We start from the raw sequence: 6,418 nt of genomic DNA, 5'->3' as shown, positions 1-6,418 counted from the left end.
GGGGCGGCGCGCGGTGGCTGGGTGCCACATGTCGCGCCCTGGTTCGCTGGGCGGCGGCGGCGCGGACGCGTCCGGCGGCGGGGAGAGGAGCGGGGCTAGGGTTTGATCCGGAATTCGGAGGGGGAGGTGTTTTTATAGGTAGAAGGAGTTAGGAGTGTCCAAATGAGGTGTAGTTTTCGCCCACACGATCGTGATCCGACGACGGAGAGCATGGAAGTGACTTAGATGGGTTATTGGGCTGTTTTGGAGGGGTGTTGGGCTGCAACTCAAAAGAGGCCTTTGCGGTTATGCGGATAACCGTTGGAGTACCAAACGAGCTCCAAATGACCCGAAACTTGACAGGTGGTCTACCGATGCTATACCAGGGCCACTTGGCAAGGCTCGGTCCATTCCGAGAACGTTTAACACCCGCACACGAAAGGAGGCAAGAGGGGTGCGCCCGTGCATGTGGGGGTGTCGTATTGCGAAACGGACAACGGGGTAAATGCTCGGATGCATGAGATGAACACGTATGCAAATGAGATGCACATGATGACATGATATGAGATGCATGACATGAATAAAAAGCAAAACAAAATACAAATGCCCAACCACGGAGGGAATATCATAACCATAGCCGAAAATGGCAAGAGTTGGAGTTACAAAGATGGAAAGTTACATCCGGGGTGTTACAACACTCCACCACTACAAGAGGATCTCGTCCCGAGATCTAGGACTGAAAGAACTCCGGATATTTGGAACGGAGGTGATCGTCGCGCTCCCAGGTGGCTTCTCGGTTGGAATGGTGTGACCACTTCACTTTCAGGAATTTGATCGACTTGTTGCGAGTCTTGCGCTCGGTTTCTTCGAGAATAGCAACGGGCTGCTCATGATAAGAGAGATCTTCTTGGAGGTCGATTTCTTCGAAGTTGATAGTGCGCTCAGGAGTCTTAAAGAACTTGCGAAGCTGTGACACGTGAAACACATCATGCACGTTTGCAAAGTAGGATGGAAGCTCAAGTTGATAGGCGAGGTCGCCTCTTTTGCCAATGATCTTGAAAGGACCCACGTATATAGGGGCAAGCTTCCCTTTGATACCGAAGCGACGAGTGCCTTTCATTGGAGAGACGTGGAGGTAGACATGGTCTTCAATTTCAAAAGCCAAGTCACGGTGCTTGCTATCATAATAGCTCTTTTGGCGCGATTGCGCGGCTTTGAGATTCTCACGAATGACTTTGCACATTTCTTCGGCTTCTGTGATCAAGTCGTTGCCAAGAAGTTGGCGTTCACCTGTCTCGGACCAATTGAGAGGAGTACGGCACTTTCTGCCATAGAGAATTTCGAATGGGGCCTTGCCCGAACTCGCTTGGAAGCTGTTGTTGTAGGAGAACTCGGCATATGGAAGACAATCTTCCCACTTCATACCGAAAGATATGACACAAGCCCTGAGCATATCTTCAAGGATTTGATTGACTCGCTCGACTTGGCCACTTGTTTGAGGATGGAAAGCTGTGCTGAAACGAATGTTGGTGCCCATGGCCTTCTGAAAGGAGTCCCAGAACTTAGAAGTGAAGATGCTTCCACGATCTGAAGATATCAATTGTGGAATACCGTGCAAGGAGACAATTCTAGAGGTGTATAGCTCTGCCAGCTGAGCTGCTAAGATAGATTCTTTGATAGGAAGGAAATGAGCCACTTTAGTAAGCTTGTCAATGACAACGAAAATAGCATCATTTCCACGCTTGGACTTAGGAAAACCAGTCACGAAGTCCATCTCGATATGGTCAAACTTCCATTCCGGAATAGCAAGAGGTTGAAGGAGACTAGCTGGTCGTTGGTGTTCTGCTTTCACCCTTCTGCAGACATCACATTCATTCATGAATTGAGCAATTTCTCGCTTCATTCGAGTCCAGCAATATGACTGCTTGAGGTCGTGGTACATCTTTGTACTTCCAGGATGAATGGATAGGAGGGAATTGTGTGCTTCATTCATGATGACTTTCCTTAGATCACCTTTAGGAACCACAATTCGATCCTCGAAGAAAAGAGTATCTTTGTCATCCAAGCGATAGCACTTGTATTTGGGAATGCCCTTGTCAATACCACGTTTCACCTTCTTCACCATGGTATCCAGGAGTTGTGCCTCATGAATTTGATCTTCCAAAGTAGGAGAGACTATGAGGTTGGCAAGAAAGCCTTGAGGAACAACTTGAAGATTCAGCTTGCGGAAGGCTTCACAAAGATCCGGTTGAAATGGCTTGAGAATTAGACTGTTGCAATAAACCTTTCTGCTCAGAGCATCTGCAATCACATTCGCCTTGCTAGGAGTATATTCAATACTCGGATTGTACTCTTGAATCATTTCGACCCATCGAGTTTGCCTGAGGTTAAGGTTGGGTTGAGTGAAGATATACTTGAGGCTCTTGTGATCGGTGAAAATGTCCACTTGCCTTCCCAATAAGAGGTGTCTCCATGTTATCAATGCATGGACAACTGCCGCCAACTCAAGATCGTGAGTGGAGTAGTTCTTTTCATTGGGCTTCAACTGACGAGAGGTATAGGCCACAACTTTTTTCTCTTGCATCAACACAGCACCGAGACCTTGAAGGGAAGCATCACAGAAAACTTTGAATGGCTTGGATTCATCAGGAGGAGTCAAGACATGAGCTGTGACTAGCTTCTCTTTGAGGGTGTTGAAAGCGACGTCACACTCGGGCGTCCAGACATGCTTGACATGCTTCTGGAGGAGGTTGTAAAGAGGCTTTGCAATCTTAGAGAAGTTCTCAACGAATCTTCGGCAATAGCTTGCAAGACCAAGAAAACTGCGGAGCTGCTTGACATTCTGAGGAGGTTCCCAATTCACAACTGCAGACACCTTCGCGGGATTAATAGCAATGCCCTTGGCAGAGATGATATGACCAAGGTAAAGAACTTCATCAAGCCAGAACTCACATTTGGAAAACTTCGCATAGAATTGATGCTCTCTGAGCTTGTTGAGCACCAATCGCAAATGTTTGGCATGATCCTGCTTATTCTTGGAGAAGACCAAAATATCATCGAGATACACCAGAACAAATTCATTTGTGTAAGGGTTGAAGATAAAGTTCATCATGCGAGAGAACGTTGGAGGAGCATTGACAAGGCCAAAAGACATGACAGTATATTCATAAGAACCATAGCTTGTTCTGAATGTTGTCTTGGCAATATCTTGTTCACGAATGCGAATCTGATGATAACCCATATGAAGGTCAAGCTTGGAGAATACTTTAGCACCTTTGAGTTGCTCGAAAAGCTCATTGATGTTGGGAAGTGGATACTTGTTCTTGATTGTCTTCTTGTTCAATGGACGGTAATCGACGCAAAGTCGGTCCATGCCATCCTTCTTCTGGACAAAAAGAACTCCACAACCCCATGGAGATGAACTCGGTCTGATCAAACCCAGACGCTCTTGTTCATCGAGCTGTTTCTTCAATTCCTTCAGCTCCTTGGGTCCAAGCTTGTAAGGACGCTTGCAAACGGGTTCAGTTCCAGGCTCAAGATCAATAACGAATTCGACTGGCCGATGAGGAGGCATACCCGGAAGCTCTTCTGGAAAGACATCTTGGTACTCACAAACAACTGGAATTTGAGAAATAGCACCCAACTCGCCCTTCTCATTGAGAGAAAACAACCGAATGGTTTCATCACGAGCGGCATAGATGATAACATCCTCAGAAGGGTGTGTCAATTGAATTTGCGTGGCAGCACAATCAAGCTGAGCCTTGTGCTTAGAAAGCCAGTCCATCTCGAGAATTAGGTCAATATCAGAGTCACCAAGAACAAATGGTTTAGAAAGAAATTTATAGTCGCCCATCTTGATAGAAACATCCAGAATCATTGTGGTAGCCCTCATAGAAGAGCCCGGAGAAACAACTCCCATGGGTTTTTCCAACATTTCCAAAATGAAATCATGCTTTGCAACAAATGATCTAGACATGAAACAATGCGAAGCACCGGTATCAAATAAAACATTTGCAGGAATATCATTAACTGGAAGATTACCCATGATCACATCTGAAGAATCCTCTGCTTGCGTTGCATTCATCATGTTCACCTTTGCAGACTTTGGATTATGCTTGACCACAGCATTGCTTGAAGATCTCACAGGAGGAGGAGCACTGGCCCGGGGGGGGGGGGTAAATAAAGATGACCCTCGGGATCGCGAAAACCCAAGGGAAAAGGCTTAGGTGGCAAATGGTAAAACCAAGTTTGGGCCTTGCTGGAGGAGTTTTATTCAAAGCGAACTGTCAAGGGGGTCCCATAAATCACCCAACTGTGTAAGGAATGCAAAATCAAGGAACATAACACCGGTATGACGGAAACTAGGGCGGCAAGAGTGAAACAAGTCACCAGGCATAAGGCCGAGCCTTCCACCCTTTACCAAGTATATAAGGTGCATTAATTAAATAGGAGATATTGTGATATCCCAAAATGTCCATGTTTCGACCAGGAACAAACTTCATCTTCACCTGCAACTAGCAACGCTATAAGAGGGGCTGAGCAAAAGCGGTGACATAGCCAAACAACGGTTGCTAGGACAGGATGGTTAGAGGTTTGACATGGCAATAGGGAGGCATGATAAACAATGGCAGGTAGATCTAACATAGCGATAGAGCGAGTACTAGCAAGCAAAGATAGAAGTGATATCGAAGGTATGGTCATCTTGCCTGCAAGGTTCTTAGAGTTGTCGAAGGCTTTATCCTCGTAAGCGTTCTCAACAGGTTCCTCGTGCATGTACTCGTCTCCCGGCTCTACCCAAAGCAAGAACAGAAGCAAAGGAACCACAATAAATCACGGTGCAATGCACAAGCAACATGATGCAATACATGTCATGATATGCAAGATGTGATATGCAATGCTTATGCGTGCTTTGGGAGGAAAAAGGATGAACAAGGCATCAACTTGGCAAACCAAGTATGCCGCTGGAAAGATGAGATGATTTCGGTTGAAATCGATATGAAGATCACCGGAAACGGATGCACGGTTTGCAAATGGCAAGCAAAACAAGAATGGCACAAAGCTGCGATTAACAACACGATGCTACTTAGCATGCAACAAGAAACTATGCTACAGCACCCCAACATACAAACAAATCATATGGAAGTGATCTACAGGAGATGCTTAACAAAAGAGGAACACTGAGATACGGCTAAAACACATCATAGCAGGTTCAAACAAGCATGGTGAAAGTGTAAAAAAATATCAGATTGGACATGGCATAAACAGCATCACGAAGCAATGTTCAGAGCAAGTTATCAACATGATACAAGAACTTATAATAGCAAAACAAGGCATGGCATGAATCTACTCAAAGCATAGATCAAAAGTCCCTTACTGACCATGAGCCAAAAAAGATCAGAAAATATGATGGCACCCATGTAAACATAGCAAGTTTCGTTAACAGATTCAGTGCTCTAGCATGGCATTAACAGAATTACGAAGGCACCTTCGTGAGCTCGATGCACTCACTACAGAGCATTTCATGATAAACTAAGCATACATACATCAATAAGACATGACATAAAAGCTATACATGGCAAGAACAACATCATAGCATACACGGATCAACTACAACAACCTTGGCAAAATTGAATAACATGTAAACAATCTGCCAGGAAATATTTTGAAGCAAAAGTAGAGCACGAAAATGACATGCTAGACTACTCCATAATTTCAACCAGGGGCATGGATAGATAGAGCATAACCATATGTTCAAAACACCCTTACTGAAGTATCTCAAAATATGCATGGATCTCTCTGTAGCATCAAGTTTACATGGCATGAAAATAACAGCAGAACAGGGACTAAAATCAGCAATATCACGAAGCCTAGTTTGCATGCTTGTGCTAGTCACCATATTGATCACAAAAATACATGGCAAGTACCTCTGTAAAGAAGACATGGCATAGTTCAACTCACATGTAGGGATCAAGTACATAAGATGCACACATCAATAATGGCAAAAATGACAAAAGTGCATGTTCTGATAAGAATCTGAAACTAACATTATGAAGCACTCTTCCAACAGCATTTTCGGCATCAAGATGAGCTCAAATAAAAATGATGCAATGAGATGAAATGATGTATTCTTCGGGACGAACAACCTGGTATGCTACACGCCCAAAACGGACCCACGGGTGCAAAGTTGTGGCGTGATGAACATGCAACAAAAATTACTGACAGATAATAACTTAGGGGATTTCGGGGGAGAAAGAAAAGTCAACCGAGGTCCAGATCTGGATCTGGCTCCGGCTGCACGGAAGCCGAGGAGACACCGGAGTTTCACCGGAGATGCCGGCCGGAGGAGGACGGAGAGGGGCTCGGGGAAGCTGGCCGCCGGAGGCGGGCGGCGGCGCCGGCGGAGCGGGACGGCCGCGACGGCGCGGGGCCGAGCGGAGGC

This window comes from Triticum aestivum, chromosome 5B (assembly GCF_018294505.1).
Source record: "Triticum aestivum cultivar Chinese Spring chromosome 5B, IWGSC CS RefSeq v2.1, whole genome shotgun sequence".
NCBI lineage: Eukaryota > Viridiplantae > Streptophyta > Magnoliopsida > Poales > Poaceae > Triticum > Triticum aestivum.
Note: the sequence above shows the minus strand (reverse complement) of the source record.